At 41.0% G+C, this 21,397-nt stretch overlaps 1 protein-coding gene across 1 annotated transcript in view; it reads right to left on the bottom strand.

Annotated features, from left to right (window-relative positions):
• Positions 1–19,419, bottom strand: part of chrm4a (cholinergic receptor, muscarinic 4a) — an 81,218-nt gene extending 61,799 nt beyond the window's left edge. Inside the window, exon 1 of the mRNA XM_041197950.1 lies at positions 19,325–19,419. The gene's annotated coding sequence lies outside the window, so the exon portion shown is untranslated. The remainder of the gene's footprint in view (positions 1–19,324) is intronic.
• Between the last annotated feature and the right edge of the window lie 1,978 nt (positions 19,420–21,397).

Here is a 21,397-nt window from a genome sequence, read left to right as displayed (position 1 = left end):
TAATCATAAAGCTGTGGGGTAGAAAATTTTCATTCTCTTTACAGGGTAATCTTCATTTATATATATTTAATTTCACATATTCTCTTTCAAATGATTCACAAATTGGTTTGTGAAAGAAAATGTATATGTGGATCCGTGTGCAGTGTGTCTCCATCAGTCTGCATGTATGTGCTAAAGTATTGATGTCTGTTTTGACAATCTAAATATATAAAAGATTACCTGTCAACGTTCTGCAGAGTGATAAGGTCACCACTAAAGATTCAGAATCCATTTCTCACCTCAGGAATAATAGCTCTTTTTGAGATCATTCAACCTTTGTCTACTTACTGGTCCTGAGAGAGATGGCAGTTGTGAAAGAACAATTTTCTGATTCAATCAGTTCCATCACTGTGGACAAGAACAGTGTCTCTAACACATAATAAAGACTCCAGTCTGCCATCTTGTCTTACCATTAAAGATTTTCATAGGATTGTCCTATGTAGGCCTGTTAAATGGGAAGGTAATGAATGCTTTTTTAACAATTAAGAAAATACATGCAACTTATCAATTTTTCGATGTGCTATTTCACAGCCTATAATAAATGGGATCATCCAGTCATATATCCTGCAAATTAATCATTTTAGAGGTAGAAGAGCAACTATTTTTCCTTTACCCGTGAATTGGACTTAAGCTATTGGGCCAGATCTTGCTGAAAAAAATAATGGCATGTTTATAATGCATGCTCATATTAAATACAAATCAGCCAGCAAATCCAGGGTATTAAGAGAATCATCATGAATCCCAGAAACCATTCGGAGGTTTGCTTCCCAAAAAAGCCATCTTGCCCTCAACCTGCCCAGAATATTTTTAAAAACTTGCTGGATTTACACGTTAATTATCTATTGAACTTAATGCAGAAAATTGAGTCTGGCAATCAAGAGCATAAGTACCCTTTGAAGAGTTTGACCGCTTTTAACACAATGCAAATCAACCTCTCTGGCCGAGAAAATAAACAATTTACGGTATTCAATCTTTTTCCTGTACCAAGCAAATTTTTGTTGGTGATTTAGAAACTTAAGGTTTTAAATATCTAACCAACCAATCAGCACCTTCTTCTCATGCGGTAGAAATTGTTGTTCCCTTTAGATTTGGTATTCTTGTGAATCTGTCCTGATGAGTGCAGGATGAAAAGCTTTAACAGCTTGTCACTTTTTCAGCAATACTCATGTTTTGTACTATCAAGTGACTTCTAAAATATTTTTTGTCTTACTTTTCCTTTCTGTCTCCCTTTTGTCTCTCCTAATCCATCTTTCTTTCTTTCCTTTCTTTATTTCTGAATGTAAATTTACATAAATTCAGCTTCCTTCTCAGTCATTGCTCTGTTTCTTTCTCAATCCTTAATCTCAGTGGTTAAAGTGATATACTGTTGGTCCCATGTCCACTAAGTTGCTAGATGCCCTGCTCTTCTTTTCATTATCAGCTGCGATCATCTCACATTGCCAGCAAGTTACAGTGCAAACTTTTTTGAGCTGAACATTGCAGGAAAACATATCCAATGGCTTACATTTCAGACGCCCCACTCCAGCAAAATTCAGCTTATTGTTCTTGCGCCATCAGCTCCTGACATGAGGGTCAAACTGACCAATAGCCCAGTACACTTGTTCCACAATTGCTGAAACGTGAAACATTATGACTGGCAGTATATAGATGCGAGCTGTAACACATTTGGCAAAAGCAAGTTACAATGTACAGACAATCTGTAAATACTTAGTAATATCACATTTTAACTGGTTCAGTAGGCTGCAGCATTAGAATATAACCATGGAGGAACAAGGTATTTAAGTTGCTTTCTCTTTCTCAAGGCCTGACTGCCAATATAAAAGTGGCTTTACTTCCCATTTCAGGTAGCAAAAGGAATATGGTGTGTGTAGTGTTAGGGTGATTGGGACTGAAGAGTTAATGTGAGACTGGGGAAACTGTATCTACCATCCACAATATGACGTAGTAGAGTATAGTAGTGAGTCTGTTTGGCTTAAGACTTGGGGGAGGTGTAGCATTAGGGTATTCGTGACAGTGTGGGACTGGGGAAACAGTACGGCCCATCTTATGATGTAGAGAGTCACATGAGAGTAGTAGACTATAGTAGTGAGTCTGGTAGAAGTCGGCGAGAAGATAGCACCTAGCCAGGGCTGTATCTTATATATACATGTATAATTATTTGTTATTAATAAATAGTTATTGTTCAACCATATAAGCCTCTAGACCACTTCATGAGACAACATACAACCTTACAATAGTGTGCAAGAATTCCATCAAGCTGCTAGTCACATTTCCAGGTAGCATAAGCTTAATGCTTTAACATGAAAATATGTAAATATATGTATAAATGGGAGAACAAATATGGGATCAAAATGCCAGATACAAAAATCAACTGATCATTGAAATTGGTCAAAAATAAATCTTAGATTCAGAAGATGAGGAAAGACCTGAAACCAGTAACAATAGGACAAGGTAGTCCTAAGTAATAAGTAATAAGAAGCAAGAGGAACTGTGTTACAAAAAGAAGTCTCTTTTGTTGGGAAGAATGAATGGAGCCGTGCTGTTCCATATAATGTGTACAAACAATGAATTTTCTAAAATTGGAGCATGTAGATTACAGCAGTCACTGTTTTAAATTACTGGGATAGATGTAATTTATGAAAATATAAAGTTGCCAAAAGACCAGGACAGAGCAAAGCACATCAGATAAATGATGTTCATTACCCATATGCTTCTCTGTGGCTCATAATCTTTTGTAAGGAAGCATTCAATTCAAGTAAAAGAAAAACCTTAAATGCTAGAAATCGGAAATAAAAGCAGAAAATGCTGGGAATACAGAGCAGCTAAGCGGCTTCTCTTTACAGATGTTTACTCAAGTGCATTTTCTGTTTTATATAGTTGAATTTTTAAATGGTGTTGTCATTAAAAGAAAACTACCTCAGATGATACTGATCCTACAGTCACATTATCTCGACGCACTTTCATATTGACACGGGTAGTTCATTCGCTTGTGAAACCTCACTAGGAAGCAGTACCATATGCCTGAGCAAGAGAAAGAGGTAAATGGGGAATGGAGAACTGATGCACCATGACTGAGGACAAAATACAGCCAAGACAAGAGAAACTCTGTCGGATAGTAGGATCCTTCAATTGGGGCTCCCTTGGCAAAGGAAGATACCGTAATTAGTTTCATAAATAGGGGCTCATCATGACATGGGCGAGGATCTGCTTTTCAGCTGCTGATCATGACACTGCAGGGGCCCATAAGTGCTCTGAGGAACCAAAGCACAAAAGATGCTTTTGTTGATATGTAACTGCATTACATCTTGCAAGGTTGATTAGGCTGAATGTGTTAAGGAGACTAATTTTCTCAAAAACAAGCTAAAGACATATATCCATCACCCACCATCTCCCCTGGAGTTTGCAGATGTTGCTAGTCATCAGCCCAAATGTACTCAAATGTTCAAATGTACTCAAGTGTCACTGCCTGTTACAAGTTACGGCTTTTAGAGAATCATTTTCTCTCTCACAGGTCTCATAAGACAATTTGGGTGGATGAGGACTCTTTATTCAATGCTTTGGCCTCACAACTCATGATTAACAACAAACTGGTGCATTCAAAAGATTTTGTTTCCAAACTCCTCAGATTTCTCTATCTCCTCTGTATCTTGAGTGGGAAATGTGCAGAACCCCCTCCCCTCACCCTCTTACCCCACTGCACCAGGGGAAATGGCTGACACCCAGTCGAACAGAGTCTCTAGCATTTCTGGGAGTTTTCCAGTGGCCTTGTAACATCTATGCTCCCCTTACAAAGTATACACCAACCGGAGCTGCACCCTTCCATAAGATGGACAGAGGCCTGGACCTTCAATTGATTTCTGAGATAATTTATACAGATCATCCCCTTTTCTCAGGCAGCTATGGACTGCGGCTGAGGTTGGGGTGTAAGAGCCTGAGAAGTCCCACCCTCACTCTGCAATGGCTAGATTTTCTGGCCAACACAAGCAAGCAGGCATCACCAAATGTCAGAAGTGACCTTCAGCACCTTGAAGGACAAAGTCAGCAGGCATATGGAAGCACCCTGACCTCTAAGCTTCCCTCCAAGTTACAACTTATCCTGACTTGGACATATACCTCTGTTCCTTCAATATCACTGGATAAAAGTCCTGGAGCACACAGCCAAACAGTGTGAGCACCTTCACCACACAGGCAGCAACAGTTCATAAAAGAAGGCTCACCATCACTTTCTCAAGGCCACCAGGGATGGGCAATAAATGCCAGTCTTATCAGTGAAGCCCAAATCCCAAGAATGAATAAAACAACCCTCTGGGTTGCACAGCCAGGTTCATGCCGAGTGTATTCTTGGACCCTTGTTTTCTCATACCACTTTTGTAATTAGTCTGTCAATTGGAATTGAAATGTGTTTTACATCTTCACATTGTGCAGTCCTCCATATGACCACATTTCAAAGATCTGAATGGTCAACTGAATTTAAAGCCTCGTTTCTAACCAGTTGCTTCTTTTGAAGTCAGGATTTCAGATGACTCACATAATCTGATTAGCACTGGAGATTATTGTCAGACACTTGTATAATGTTTTTTTACCAGCATAGACAACATATAATGATGTTACACATAATAAGAATCTAAGAAATAGGAGCAGATGTCAGCCATTCAGCCCTATGAGATTGCTCTGCCATTCAAGAAGACCATGGCTGAACTTATACCTTAACCCTACTTTCCTGCATTGTCCATTTCGGCAGGAAGAATAAAAAAGAAGCTTATTATCTAAATGGTGAAAGATTGCAGAAATCAGAGATTCAGAGGGATCCGGGTGTCCTGGTGCATGAATCACAAAAGACAATTATGCAGGTATAGCAAGTAATTAGGAAAGCTAATAAAATGTTATTGTTTGTTGTGAGGGGAACTGATTACATAAGTAGGGAAGTTATGCTTCAGTTGTACAGGGCATTGGTGAAACCACATCTGGACTACTGTGTACACTATTGGTCTCCTTATTTAAGGAAAGATATAAGTGCATTAGAAGCAGTTCAGAGAAGGTTTACTAGACTAATACCAGGAATGAGCAGGATGTCTTATGAAGAAAGGTTGGACAGGCTAGACTTGTATCTACTGGAGTTTAGAAGAGTAAGAGTGACTTGATTGAAACTTTTAAAATCCTGAGGGGTCCTGACAAGGTGGCTGTGGAGAGGATGTTTCTTCTTGTGGGAAAATCTAGAACTAGGGGTTCATTCTTAAAAATGAGGGGTTTGTCATTTAAGGCAAAGATGAGGAGAATTTTTTTCTCTCAGAGGGTCGTGAGTCTTTCGAACCCGTCCTCAAAAGGCAGTAGAAGCAGAGCATTTGAATATTTTTAAAGTAGATTCTTGAATGACAAGGGGGTGAAAGGTTATCGGGGTAGGCAGGAATATGGGGTGGAGGTTACATTCGGATCAGCCATGATCTTATTGAATGGTGCAGCAGGCTGGAGGGGCTGGGTGGCTTACTCCTGCTCTGAATTCGTATGTTCATACCCCTAAATCCCTTGGTTCCCTTAGTATCTACAAACCTACTACTATCTGTCTTGAATACACTCAACAATTGAGCATCCACAGCTCTCTGAACTAGAGAACTTCAGAGGAAAAATGAATGAATGTTGGCACAACACAGAAACCAATGAGATTCTGTCTATGATTGTTTCGAGTATATGTATTAAATACTCAAGTTGGTAGCAAGTAGCCTATGTAAACCTCTGCTGGGAAAGTTAAATGGTGACAGTGAGATAATGTTTATTTAATATATATTAAGCAAATACCTAACATTTGATTGTATCTTTGAGTATCACTTTATCTAGTGAAAGCTTGGCTAGCTCACTATTGGTTACTGGTCTCTTGATGCATGAATATTATTCCTTGGAACTTCGGGAGCAAGTTTCACTTTTAGTTGGAGCATGAGAATTGGTTACAGCAGACCACCCATCTGTTATACAACCCATCAAATCTTACTGTCCACTTACATTTGACAGGTGAAATGTATAAAGCAGCTGATGTACGATCATCAAATTTCCACCCCAGCCAAGGGTGAAAATGAACCCCTTTGATTTCAATCAGTACTGAGGGAGTGCTGCAATATCTTTCAGCTGAGATTTTAAGCTGAGGTTCCATTTGCACAATGTTCAGCACCATTCGTGACTCCTCAAATACTGAAGCAGTCCATGTCCAAATGCAGCAAGACCTGGACATTATACAGGCTTGGACTGACAAGTGGCAAATAACATTTGCCAGGCAATGACCATCTCCAACAAGGGAGAATCCAACCATCGCCCCTTGGTGTTCAATGGCATTACCATCACTGAACCCCACACTATCAACATCCTAGGGGTTACCATTGACCAGAAACTGAACTGGACTAGCCATATAAATACTGTGGCTACAAAAGCAGGTAGAGGCTAGGAATCCTGCGATGAGTAGCTAACCCTCTGACTCCCCAAAGCCTGTCCACCATCTACAAGGCATAAGACAGTTGTGTGATGGAATACTCACAACTTGTCTGGATGAGTGCAGCTCCAACAACACTCAAGAAGCTTCACATCATCCAGGACAAAGCAGCCCACTTGATTGGCACTATATCCACAAATGTTCACTCCCTCCACCACTGACGCGCAGTAGCAATAGTGTGTACCACCTACAAGGTGCACTGCAGGAATTCACCAAGGCTCCTTAGACAGAACATTCCCAACCCACTACCACTACCATCTAGAAGGACAAGAGCAGCAGATACATGGGAACACCATCACCTGGACATTCCCCTCCAAGCCATTCACCATCCTGTCTTGGAAATATATCGCCATTTCCTTCGCTGTCACTGGGTCAAAATCCTGGAACTCCCTTCTTAATAGCACCTATGCCACAGGGACTGCAGCAGCTCAAGAAGGTACTTCACCCCCACCTTCTCAAGGGCAATTAGGCTTGGGCAATAAATGTTGGCCCAGCCAGTGAAGCCCACATCCCATGAATGAATAAGAAAAAACTTTGCCCTGTTAGCTGGACACAACACTGTTTGAAGAAGGGCAGTAGAGTTCTCCATATGCCCTAGTTCATTCCTCAACTATACATGATAATTTATTAATTGGCTGCTTGCAAATCTTTGCTATATGCTCCCTTCAAAACTAAACCTGAAAAGTAAGTCTGATGGAAGTTGTTTCAATGAAAGGACACTCACTGCCTGCAGTCAATGGGCTTCTCGTTGGCCCACCACACCCCCCATGGTGGGGACGGAAAATCTCGACCATGAAATCTGTTTCTTGCTCTGCAGATGCTGCCAGATCTGCTGAAGATTTCCAGCATTTTCTGTTTCTATTTCAGATTCCCGACATCTGAAATATTTCACTTTGTTCAAAAGTAATGCATTGGTTGTGAAGCACTTTGGGACATCCTGAGGACATGAAAATTGCAGCATAAATGCAAGTTCTTTTGTTATTTCTAATAGTATTCCAGCGATAGAATTAAGGTTTCTTCCCTGAAGCATGTTAAAGCTATTTAGTGCAATGAGGCTAGGCAGTTTAATATAGTTATTGCTGAACATAAATCCAGTTACAAAACTATGTTAACGTTGGTCATCAATTTGGCAGTAATTCAGTAATCTCATTCTGACGCATCATAAGGGAGCTTTGTATTGCATCTGGTTTCTGCTGCACTGGGCTCTTAAGGGAGTGCTGTTATCATAGAATCATAAAATCAAAGTATTGTACAACACAGACGGATGCCATTCTGCCCATTGCTCCTGTTCTGGCTCTCTGAAAGAGCTATCTAATTAGCTCCACTCGTCTGCTCTTTCCTCACAGCCCTGCAGATTTTCGCTTATGGAGTTTACATTCAATTTGCTTTTTAAAGTTATTACTGAATCTTTTTCCACCGCCCTTTCATGCAATGCTTTCCAAATCACAACATCTCACTGCTTAAAAAAAATTCTCACATCCCTGCTGTTTGACAATATTCTCAAATCTGTGACCTTTGGGTACCAATCCTCCTGCTGGTGAAAAGTTTCTCATTATTTATTCTAATAAAACTCTTCAAAATTTGGAACCTTTACTAAATCTCCATTTAACCTCTGCTCAAAGATGAACAGTCCCATCTTCTCTACTCTCTCTGCATAACTGAAGTTCATTAACCCTAGTACCATTCTATTAAATCTCTGCTGCACCTTCTCCACCATATCAATGTGTGCAATGAATTCATTTTCCCTCCACTGTCGGACATTACTTTAATAAATGCATGGGCACATTACTGCACAGTCTCTACTCCTACACCCAGACCTTATAAAGACACAAGTCTGCTCTGCCTCATTCCTGCCCCCTTTTATTTCACTGGTTATTTCCTTGTTTGTTGTAATTGTTTTGAAAGGTTAATCGGAGGTCACTACTGTCTCTTCTGTTCTATTTTGATTATCTGAGGTGAGTGCGTTTCATGCATTTGTTCCTAGAGGTATCCAGAGATCGCCTTATGTGCTTTTTAAAATAAATTGCTTTGCTATAAGGTTTCATTTTTCACATGGCCAAAATGTAATCTTGAGTGACAATTAGAATAAGAGAAAAGATAGTGATCACCCATCCCCTGGTTCACTTTCCCAAGAAGCTGTATAAGGAATTGTACTCATAATATAGCTGTTTTGGAACATTCCATGTCTTACAAGATTTGGAAGGCTAACTTTCATGGATGAAAGTCATAATATTTCAAGCTGCTTTTTCCTGTCAGTAATACTATCAACTCCTCAAAATGCAGTCTCTTTAACAATTCTTCTACTAAATTCCCTGACAAGGAGATGTTTTACCCGTTAATTCATGCACCTATTCCTTTAGGATAGGATGTCTTAGGATGGGATGAAAGGGATGTAGCAACCCCTTTCCAATCAGTGCTTCTGTCAGAATCCATCATGCTGGAAACCATTCCTTAATTCCCCTTACAGTAAGTTGGTAATCGAATGGATTCCTGGTGTGGTACTGGGATAGAATCAGAGGACTAATCACTAATGGGGCCTTTTACACCCCCCTTAGCAACTGGTTGTGGAGTGGCCCTGGCAGGTTGTCCTTCTCAACTTGAGAAGACTAGCTTGACAGGATGGAAAGCAAACATTGCTTGCACACAAAAGTAACAGTTTATTTTCTATAGGGTGTTTGATATTAAATAGAGGATAACCCATAGTATACACAGAACAATAGTTAAAACAAATGAACCTGGCCTTTCATTATACGAATGTGTATTGGGTAGGTTTTCATCTGGACCTATTTTCAGGCCAATATTTGGTGCTGGAAAGAGGACGCAAACAGCCCTGAAAGTCACCAGATTTTGACCCTCTAACATCATCTAAATTCTTGGCGTGAGCTGCTAGTGGCCAGAAGCATGCTCCATGACAAAATTCAATCTCAGCCCACCCACAGCCAATAAAATTGTCCCCATAAATCCAGCAGCGGGACCAACACCTGCACAGATTGACTTCCCCTTATAAAACAACCTGATTTTAATCTCCATTGAAATCAATGCAAATGAAAATCAAGGTGTCAGGAATTGTAGCCTTCCCTAAGTCCAATGTCACTTCTTCATATTAAATGGAATTAATCAATTTGGATGGACATTTGCATCCATGAGGCTGGGGATTTCAGAAGGAGACAAGTGAAATTGTGCCCTTGGCGCTCTTAGCTGAAGATGGTCATTGAACATCTTGGAGGAAAGATTGATTCACACACATTTTTGGTTGCAGGGGTCACAATTCATGATCTACCCACTCCAGGCAGGCAGTCAGCACATAAACCTCACACTGCCTCCTCATTTCTATAACTTCATCTGTTTGATCCGGGTTGTTGGCTGGCTGCATGCACAACAGAGGATCTAATAGAGTGCAAGACAAGTGCCTATTCTAGTTAGCCTTTAGTGCTTAAGGGCAGTCTGTTCCTCTTAAAGGGAAGTTGCACTGATTCACAGGAGGCTGCTGTTGAATGCCACTGGTGCAATTGTAACCAAGGGAGACAGAATGCTTGGGCAGAAAGAGCACTCAACAGCACAGGGAAATGGTGCTGAAAGCCCTTGTCATCAAGATGGATAGGAGGAGGGAGACAATATTTTCGTCAGCACTCAGGAGGCCCTCAAGCAAACCAAAGATGGATGCTACTAGTTTTGTTGCAGCCGACTTCACAATGTAGACAGTTATCCCCTCTATCTTCTTTGCTGTTCCGTTCAATAGTGTGGCAGCCCCATAAAGTCATTAAGCTACTGCTGCTATGTTCTCAGCGCCAGACTTCTTGCATTGACCTCCCTACCCACCTGCTCCCAATCCCTTCAGAGGGTTTTCCTTGGATGGTGGCCAAGGGGTCCCTGTGATGGAATATCTCAGATGGATGTAATGATGGGGAACGGTGGTCCAAGGGAAGTAGTTTTATTGAAAGCAGAGCCTGGGAAGTTGCTTTCCGATAGCTCACCCAAAGTGAAGGGATCCAGAATGCATCTCCCTTGCCTCCTTTACTCCCACCAGATCCTCCTCCTCCTCAACCTGCAGAGATGACATTGGGGTTCCTGGAGGTAATAGCTGCACCTCCATGGTGGCAATGTTGTGGAAGATACTGAAGACCACCACAAACTTCAAAACCTGCTCTGGACGGCTCTCTTGGCATAATAGTAAAACAGTTGCTTAAGCAGGCTGCTTGTCAGCTCCACTATGTTTCTTGTGTCACAGTGGCTCTCATTACATGCCTGCTGCCCTTCCATGGTTCAGGTGGTGGGGATAGGAGGGTGTCGGGGGAGTGTCTTCAGCCATATGCACTTGGGCCTTTTTCCCCAAACAGTCACCTCTGGTTCTCTAGAGAGGCTCGCAGTACGACTGGACCACTGGATGAATGCATCATGCCAAGATAGTGGGCAGTTATCAACATGATGTACTGTGTATGGCCACACACCAACTGTAATTGAGTGATGGCCCTTGGGGTTTCTGTACCACTCCCCATTGACATGGGGTGGGGGGGTGCCTGCGGATCTACATGTGTGCAGTTGATGGCACTGTGCACCATTGGGAATCATATTAGCCTCCAAAGCCACATGCCTTTTAATCCTGCTTCTCTCTGTTGACAGAGAAAACAATGTACCCTCTTCTTCTAGGGCAGATGGCCTCTGTCACCTCCTGAATATTCTGATGGATAACATTCTAGGAAATATTTGAGATGTTGTCCACTCCTGCCTGGAAAGAATTAATGCATAAAAGCTCAATGCCACCATGATCTTTACAGCCACTAGCAGGGACATTCCTACTCTGGTGCAGGTTGTATTGTAGGAGGTGGCAGAGTTCAGTGACGCTCTACTTATTGAACCCGAGTTGCAACAGGCACTGCTTCTGGATCAGGTGGCAGTAGAAGAAGTGCTCTGTGGGTAGGTCCTTCTGTGGAGAGCCCTCCTCCTCCTCCCTCTTCATAGAGCTTCCCCTCACTACAGCCTTCATTCCTTTCATGGTTATGTTACAGACAAAGAGGCACGGCAACCACACTCTTCATAACTTGTTCACCTAATACCTGTATCCCCCATAATTTTAAGCACCAGCTCTCCAAAACAGCTCCAAAAATACAGCACCGCAAGTCTATAAACTCAGCCTAAAGCAGAAGTAACTAAAAAAATCCTCACCTTGCTATCTGTTTTGTTTTAATATCTCTGTTGTGTGGCCCTCATACTTCTGAATACCTCTTCAGCTGGGAATGATCAACACAGGTATTCACAGCACATGTGCAGATGAAAATAACATCAAATCGGCCAGAAAGGCTGTTTGACATTATGGCAGCATCATTCTTGACCCTTCCTGTGCACGTACAGCATGTCTAGTTAGTGCCCTTCCCAACTTGTGGCACCATGCAGACCACAGTGGGAGTGGCTGGAAACACAAATGATGCCATTTTCCTGCTTCAGGGATTCTGTAGCGCCAGCACAAGAAGTACTACAGAACCCCATTTTGCACCCTTCATCTTTTGCCCTCAAGTGCTGGGTCCTGGCATGGTTGAGGATTGGGATACCAGTGAAGTCTGATGTTTCTCTTATGATTATATCCTTGGGTGGGGGGGGGGGTGATGGCATATTGGTATTGTCACTGGACTGGTAATCCAGAGACCCAGGGTAATGCTCTGGGGACCTGGGTTCAAATCCTGCCACAGCCAATAGTGGCATTCAAATTCAATAAAAATCTGGAATTAAAAAAGCTGAATGATGACCATGAAACCAGTGTTGATGTTGTAGAATCACATTTGGTTCACTAATGACCTTTAGGGAAGGAAATCTGCTGTCCTTACCTAATCTGGCCTACATGTGACTCCAGATCCACAGCATTGTGGTTGACTCTGAAATGCCCTCTTAGGGATGATTCCATGAACAAATAATATAAAAAAAAACTGTTGTTATACAACTGAATGACTTGCCAGGCCATTTCAGAGGACATACATCGGCAAGTGTCAGACACATATTGTAGGACTGGCATCACATGCAGGAAAAGTTGACAGGTTCATTTTGTTGAATGATATCAGTGAATCAGTTTAATTTTTATAGCAATCCAGCAGCTTTGAAAATAATATTCTTTGGTGTTAACCCACAAATGCCCAAATCTATCATCTTTAGTTACACAACTTATCATGCCAGGAATTAAATTCCTGACCTCTAAGTGTCATAACCATGACATTACTGTATCTATAGGCTATGTTCCCTCCCACCAGACATACCTCTGCCACTGCCACTCCAGAATGGAACTTCTGCTGCCATTTTTTCTCTCTGTAGTATCTTTGCCAGCTGAGATGCTACTGCTATATCCAGGCACTGACGTTGTGAACCGCGCTGATGTTCCAAGTTAGAAAATATGTCTAACCTTTGCCCTGATAAGTTTTTTTTATTCACTCATGGGATGTGGGCATCACTGGCTAGGCCAGCATTATTTCCCACCCCTAATTGCCCTTGTTTAGGGAGCATTTAAGAGTCAACCACATTGCTGTGGGTCTGGGGTCACATGTAGGCCAGCCAATTTCCTTCCCTAAGGGGACATTAGTAAGCCGTCAGCAATGGTTTCATGGTCATCATCTGACTTTTAATTCCAGATTTTCATTGAGTTCATATTCCACCGTCTGCCAAGGTGGGATTCAAACCCAAGTCCCCAAAGCATTACACTGGTTTGTTGGAATATTAGTCCAATGACAATATCACTATGCCACTGCCTCCCCCTCATGCTCATACATAATCTTGCCCAAAATAAACTCTCCCCCTTCAAGGAAATTAATCTCATCCAAAATAATATTAAGCTAAATTTAACCACAATGTAACTTGAGGATAGGGTGAGAGGGTGGGTTAATTCAGAAATAAAGTAACAATGAGATGGGAGATTGGTGATCGGATGGAACCTGAGTCCCGTCTTAACAGTGATGAAAGAAAGGGACAAAGGAATTCAACATTTGCGCATATGCACGTGTTAATGAGAGGGATGTTAAATCTGGACAAATATTTTTGAAAAACTTGAACCATAAATTGTACCTTCATTTTATTTTTCTGAAAAGCAATATAAATTTTATTTTCACCTTGTGGCTGTAGTACTTATAAAACCCAAAGATTTATAGGGATGGAGTCAAAAGTTACATAAGGCTGAGTAGGAGGGATTGGAGGAGGTATTGGATTTTTTTTTTGAAACAGATACCCCTTTAATCACTAACCTGACATCCACATAAAGTACCTCAGCGAGCAAAATTTGTGGCACTAAATAAAATATCATATTTTCAAAAGTACTTATAAATATGTAGAACTGGAGCTTTAATTGTGTAATGGAACTAAGATATGACATTCTTGCACTGAAAGTGATGGTTTATTAGATGGGTAACTTTGCTTTGACAGATGTGTTTTATGGCCTCTCAATTACTGCCGACATGAGTTTCAAAATTGCATGCCAACAGTACAGGACAAAGAAATGTCTTCTTGTAACTGGTCAAATGAGTCTCCAGTGGTTAGTTAAGAACATCAATCTAAGAGATAACTGTTACTGATATATTTCCAGTATAGTGTTCAGCCTCAGTGAAAGGCATATCACAAAGCATCTATTGAAAAAAATCGATGTTTAGTTAAATCCAATGAAAACCAATTATATGTTCTTTCTTCCTTCGTTATTCTAATGCATTGACCATTTCCTTTGCTGTTCCAAAAAAAATGCTTCAAGATTAGATTGGAACCAAAAATGACCACTATTTTTCTTGTACATTACAGGAATTAAGCTGATTTCTTATTGCCAGTGGTGGGTTCTCTGTGTTAGCAACATGAGATCATATTTAGATTGGAGAAAATGTGCTCCTTGAAAGGTTGAGGTTAACCCTTGGACTGGTATGTCCCATTCTGGCCCAGCCTAGTTTGGAGATGTACCCAGGTCTATTTCCACTGCTATATACTTCAAACTTCCCAGAAATGCACGGTATCAAAAGAAAACACTAATACAGTGATTTACTAACAACAACTTGCATTTATGTAGCACTATTAACTTAATTAAACATCCAAGGTGCTTCACAGGAGCATAATCAGACAAAACGTGACACTGAGATAAATGAAGAGACATTGGGACAAATGACCAAAGGCTTGGTCAAACACATACGTTCTAAAGAGTGACTTAAAGAAAGAGAGAAGATTGGCAGCAGAGAGGTTTAAGGAGGGGATTGCAGAGTTTAAGGCCTATGCAGCTGCCAATGATGTAGCAGTGGAAATCGGGGATGCACATGGGGCCAGAATTAGAGGAGCACAGAGACCTTGGAAGGGCTGGCAGACTTTGAATGAAGTCAGTAACATGGAATCATTGGTACCTAATGGAAACTGTGAGAAAATAAGCACAGGCAACTGTGGGAAAATAAGTACAGGCAATCTCTAGTGTTATGCCATGTTGTTATTTATCAGTTGGAAAACAATATGCAGGGTCTAAATTTTTACAAGGCTTGGAGGTGGAGGTATGCAGTGAAATTCACTGTACTTTCTCAAATATGAATATGGTATGTTTTGTAGATTAATGAAAATCCATATATGTAACATTTCCAAACCGTGGAAATAACAATACCCATCAGTCTATTATGCTTTGGTTATTTTGTTATATTATAGTAATAGTCCATCTACTAATGCCATAACTATTGGCTTTCAGCCCCGCTATTCATTCTGCAGCCTTATTCTTCCAATACTTCCAAAAAGTGCAAAAGAAATACCAACATCACTTGTACCAAATTAAAAAGGAGAATTTATGTCGTAGCTCTACCAATGTGGCTAGGTTCCTGCTGTCATTATAAATCATTCAAATTTTCTATAACAGGTTGCAAGGACATCTGAATCTCACAATGTGTATTTCCCTAAAGCACACTCCCAGGTATTTGTTAACTCATTAAAAAAAACAGAGAATAAGGTGATGCTGCCATATTTAACCTATTGTCTCTAATCCAGGGTATTGTATCAATCAAAATTGTTTAAAATATTGTGCTTTAATTCCATTACAGCTATGCTATTCCAATTAAAATTTATTTCAAACAGCAGTGCTTGAATTAGTTTAATCAAATCATCATGCATATTTACAAATTATTTCATCTATCCGCAAAAGAGTCTTATTTAAAGATGTTTTTAAAGCTGGATTATTAGCTATTACATCAACTATATTCATTAGCAGCTTATGACAGAAGCATTCTAGAATACTCTTGTAGTTTCCTTTTGCTTGTTTGAGAATGGTATACAATGGGAATAAACCTACTGCTGTCACCATTTGAATTTTATAGATGAGAATGATTGGGAGGTGAGTTCTGTGCTGGATCACAATTGTATATGGATCCAGCATGTGTTTATCTGAGATCAGTCATGTGCCTTTGTACCTATTGTAAATATTGCAGTTGGGTAAAAATTGTGATAAGAAATAACAATTCTGATAATCGGGGTCTGCTACTCCTTTTCATTACATTAATTATTGTTTTCATTATCGGCACTGTCCTAGCTCCATAAATACCATTGCATTGTTTTACTTATGGTGTGTCATTGAATAAAACATATAAAGCAAATAATTATTACCTGGAGCATAGTTTTAATCAGGACCTATAATGAACATAATATAGCTGGGAGACATGAGCTTCAAACTGTGATTTCCTGAGACTGTTAGCTACTAATGAATATAATTGAAACAGTTTTCTTGCAGTTGTGCTGTAAATGCACATGAAAAAGCAAAGGATTTCACAGGGTATCCCATATTTCATACATTAGAATTGGTAGGATCCCATTTTGTTAATATTCTTTAAGTGAGAAAGTCACCGAACCATTCTTTTGAAGTGAGGAGAATTTACACATAGCTGTTCTGGAGAGCTTGGTGCTTTTAGTTAAACACAAATTGTAGCTCTTGGTGTCTTTGCTTTTAGAGGGGTACTGACCTTAATATGTAAGCAGAGGGGAGAATTATTAATTGACAGGACTAACCTTGTTATTTAGGGAGATTACCTTTAAAAATTAGCTGAATTATTGCTTAAGAAAGTTATGTTTAGTTAGTTCATAGGTTGGGGGAGGTAATCCTTAGTGGAAGCAGCGGGCTTCGTGTAGAATGGGGTTTGTTTCTAAATTGAAGCTGCCATCCTTTGTCTGGTTCATGGTTAATTTTAGATTAGGACCAACCTAGCCAGTTTGAGATTGGAGCTGAGCCTTTCTAACTGGTGGTGCAGGTTAACCCTTGATTGGAATCACTATCCCTATCCCTGCTTGGGCAGGTGTTATAAAATAAGAAGTTATCTTTCTGTTCATTGCATTCCTTATGGAGGATATCAGGCTGGATTTAGATGTGGAAATACTGGTTTATTGCATTGATTGTTATATGCTAAAAGTAGCTTCCCATAACTGGGCATGCAGTTAAATACTGAAATAGGGAAGTGCTGTCAGTGATGTCCTGCCCCTCCATAAGATGGCATCTCACCATCTGATTCACCATTTAAATGTGTTGCAATGCACACAATTTCTGTACTTACCTCATGGATAATGATAAATTTGAAAAACAGCAAGGGCTTGTTCATTCCAATGCAAGTGCCCTATGCACGGTGTGATAAATTTTAGCTGCTGCTAATTTGCTGGCATTTAAATTAACTTTTACAAGTGCAGAGACTCATTCCTTCAGCTTTTAATTATTGTTGGAGATCTCTAAAAAATGAAATAATTTGTTTCCATAGATTTATAGAACGATACAGCACAGAGGTACCTGTGCCGACTCTTTGGTAGAACTATCCAATTAACTCCACTCTCCTGCTCTTTCCCATATCCCTGTAAATTTTTCCCTTCAAGAATGTGTTTAATTCTCTTTTGAATGATACCATTAAGTCTACTCCATGGCCCTTTCATTCAGTGCATCCCAGATCACACCAATATGCTGTGTAAATAAAGATTCCTCATGCCACCTCAAGTCATTTGTAACAAAGTGCATGTGTCTGCCCTTCGGAATGGCGAAAAGGTGCCAACATAGCAAGTACAGGAATTTATTCTAAATGTGCATTTAATTATTCGTAAACTCGTCCTGTATATGAGTTTAATATACAAAATGCGAGGGTAACACATTATCTTCATCTCTGTCCTTACCAGTGTGATGTAGCTATGTTGGTGTGAGCTGGGGGTGCTCCTCGCCTGCTTGTTTTGACATGGTCTAATCGTGGATTGGTTCAGAAAAGACTGGAAATGTATTAATTACATTAGGGGCTGACATATGGAGGCGTTTGTGGTGAGGTTAGATAGTCGTTGGATTTTGAGACTGTTTCCTGTTTGATTAATTTCTGTAGTTTACATACGCTGTGGTTTGATTACTTAAAATTTAGTTCGGTTCGACCGTATCGGATTTGTTCATCTGGTGGCTGGAGGGCGAGTCTTCCCAGTTCCTCCCTTGGTTTGCTGATGGGTTGGGTTATTTTGTGTTTAGCGGTTTGGTAAGAGGGTGGATCATTCTTCATAGCTGGATTCGCGATGTTTGTTTTATAGCTTTTTTGGGTGGACCTGAGTTCTTCTATTTATTGAGTGGTTTTGAGACGGACCGATTTTGACCTTGGGTTTGGTTTAGTTTATTTTCTGGCTATGACATGGCCTGATTTTGATCCTGGGGCTGGAATAGTTTGTTGATCGGTTCTGGTTTTGATCTTGGAGCTGTTTGTGTTTGGTTTATTGACTTTCTCTCTCCACCACACACCCCCGCACCCCCCCCCCCCCCACCCCCCCTCCAATCCGTTCACCTACGATTTGCTTGCACTATATGGCAGGTTGAGTGCGGTGACAATTGCTGGTTGGAAACCAATTCTTAAATCATACTTGTTTGGATTTGAATCTTACACCTAGGTCCCCGCTTTCAAAGTTGGAGCATAGAGATTCGTTAGGAAGAACCCTTCAGTCAGATAATGCATCATTTGTTAGTTGGCAAAGTTAACGGAAGTTTTGCGGGTGTTTTAGTCGGGGTGGACCATTTGAAGAGAAAGCTTGGTCGCAGGAATTGGACATTGTTCCAATATTTCCCCATCCCACCATTGTGATTGGAGATCTTGTGAAAAATGGTGTAAAATAACTAAATTCACATCATATCCAATATCGATTGGATTCATTACAGTTTTTCAAGTGACAAACTAATTTTTAATCAATTTACAAATCAAGAATTAACCGGAGGGGTTTTGAATATGACCTTCAGATCATTGTACTGTTTTCAAACATGATCAGAACATGGGTGAAGTTATACGTTCGAGTGTTATAAATAGAAGGGCATTCGACTAACAAAACTCCGTTGACTTCATTTCCAGAAGGTAAACGCTATATATCTCGAAGATTATCCCAAATAAGCTTTCCTATTATTTATTAAACACAAAGCTGAATCTAGCAGGAGAGCACCGTTTTAATTCCCTTAGAGACTTGCATTGAATTATGAGGTTGGGGCCAACGTTTAGCAATTCTCAGGACATGAGAATGAGAAGTACAGGCACGTTTTCCCGCGAAACGACCGCGCTTTCCAAGATTTTATGAATACCTTTTTGACAAGATTCAAAGTTGCAATAAACTTCTACAAGCTTCTCAATTCGATTACAAGCGTTTAGTCACATATCGTCCGCCGGATTTCAATCTCAGGCGTGTGATGTTAATACATCAGGGCACTTAAAAAGAGAAGCATTGTCAGCGGCAATCCGAACTATTTTTTTTTTACCCGGTACGACCCGGTCAGGTGCGCATTGACCAACTCTCTCATATTGAAGACAACTTGACGAGCATCACTTCAGAACTCTGTAATAAAGCACCACTTACCTGAAATCGTCCACTGTCATCATTTTGGTTTCATGAAATCTCTGAGATGTAGTTACAATCCTTGGGAGTATTTGACCAGGAATGTCCTGAGCTAGGGATTGTGTGCGAAGACGCTACCTGCCAGTGTATCTCTGCTAGCTATGAGTTACCGGCAAACACTTTGTCCATCCAATCTTTTTTTTTGAACATTTTTTGAATTGCTCGTGTTTCTGTCTGAGGAAATTACCCCCCGTCCCGCCCTACTTGATGTTTAGAGCCCCTTCCTTTTACTGGCAGAGGGAGCGGAGCTTCCAGCTCCCATGAACTTGTGTTCAAAAAGCGAGCAGAGGAGGCTGAGCAAGATGTGATGCTCCTCCGCCAAGCACAGACTTTTTTTCAGTCCATAGAAATACCGGCAAGCCAGTAGAGGTGATGTAATGCAAATACAGCCAATCAACTCGGAGTCTCCCGATCCCCTGGTTACAATATAGATCGCCCACCAACCAGCCCCCCACACACCCCCCCCCCCCCCCCACCCCCCCCCCACCCCCCCCACCCCGGCTATTTAACATTGGACATTAAACATCAGGTTAGAGCATACATAGATGGTAGAATCAAACTCGCCATCTCATGGATTTACGATGCTCCTTAAGCAGTAATCGGCCATTAAATCGCGTTCATTTCTTTCCTGTCCCCTGAACATTTTGGAAGGCTCTCCTAGCATTTTAACGATGAGAATGGGACTGCTGATTGATATCACAGGAAGAAGGTGGAGAAACAGGGAGGAGTGAGAGCAAGGACAGGTCCACGTGCTGCCCCACTGGCTCAGAAAGCGCAAAGCTCCCAAGACGAGGCCACGGTTAAGCAAAGCGCTTGCTACACTAATCCTCATGCTCGGCGGAGAATCGTTGGATTTAGATGGGGAACCGTCCTTCTTGCTTACAGCCTCGGTAGCTTTGGTGCATGTCAGGCATATCATCGGCTAGCTATTGCCCCCCCCCCCCCTCCCCCCGGTCGCCTACCCCATGTAGGAGAAGCTATTGAATTGAAATTACCATGGGCATAGATTAGACAGGAAAACCAAGAATTCTAGCGTTGGTCAGTACGACTTCCTTTCTTGTCACTGCAGCGATTCCCCTGCCTCTGTTCAGGGTCTCCCTCTGCCACTGTATCAGTTGCAGTGTCATAACAAGGGGGATTTAGGTAAATGCCCATCGCGAAAAGTCGTGTATCACGGGGAGGCCATGCTATGTAGACTGATAGAAGAGCATATGTTATGACGCAAGAATCAAGTACAGGGGCTTGAAGGTGACACACTGGAGGGGCACCCAATCGGAAATGCCCGGGAGCAACTCAACTTCATTCATATAAGGCGCCCTCCAAAACACAAAACATGAGGTAGTTTAGTGATATTTGAATTTGCAACGTTGGCGCTTCGGCTTGTCTTTAATGAGAAGCCTGTAAATTATGTTAACCCCAACCTTAAAGGTAAGATCCTAATCTCAACTATAACTGGAAAATGCTGAGTGGTAATATTGCTCTTAACCTTAACTCTAACTGTAGACAAATTACCTCTTGCCAACCCTTCTATTAATCCGAATCCAATCTCAAACTCCGGTTGAATCGGCTGAGTGTAGCCAATTTCAAACAATTCCGATAAAACATCCATCTATCAAATTCACTCTCCAGGGTAATATTGTTAGGAGTAGAACGCCTCCAATCTCTCTCTAATAGCGGGGTTGGGGAGGGGGAGGGGGAGGGGGTGGCGTTGAAGGAATGGAGCAAGGCAATATTTCGATTTCTGAACGAGTGAGAAACTTGTATCCCAGTAAAATGGACCAACAGCTTGTACTGAGTGCAAACTATTCGTTTGAATAGGAGACATGCTTTTTTTCCTCTCTCATTGAATTTACAGCACGAAGACAGACTATCAACCCAACTCGTTGGTGCTCTGTGCTGTACAGCAGTTTTGTCTGACAATACTTCATCTAATGCTTTCAGCATATCCTTCTATTCCTTTTGTCCACATGTACTTACTTAGCTTCCACTTATACATCAATCTTCTTTGCCTCAATGTTCAAAACGGTAGCGAGT

This window comes from Carcharodon carcharias, chromosome 10 (assembly GCF_017639515.1).
Source record: "Carcharodon carcharias isolate sCarCar2 chromosome 10, sCarCar2.pri, whole genome shotgun sequence".
Lineage (NCBI taxonomy): Eukaryota > Metazoa > Chordata > Chondrichthyes > Lamniformes > Lamnidae > Carcharodon > Carcharodon carcharias.
This window is presented reverse-complemented; position numbering and strand designations above follow the sequence as displayed.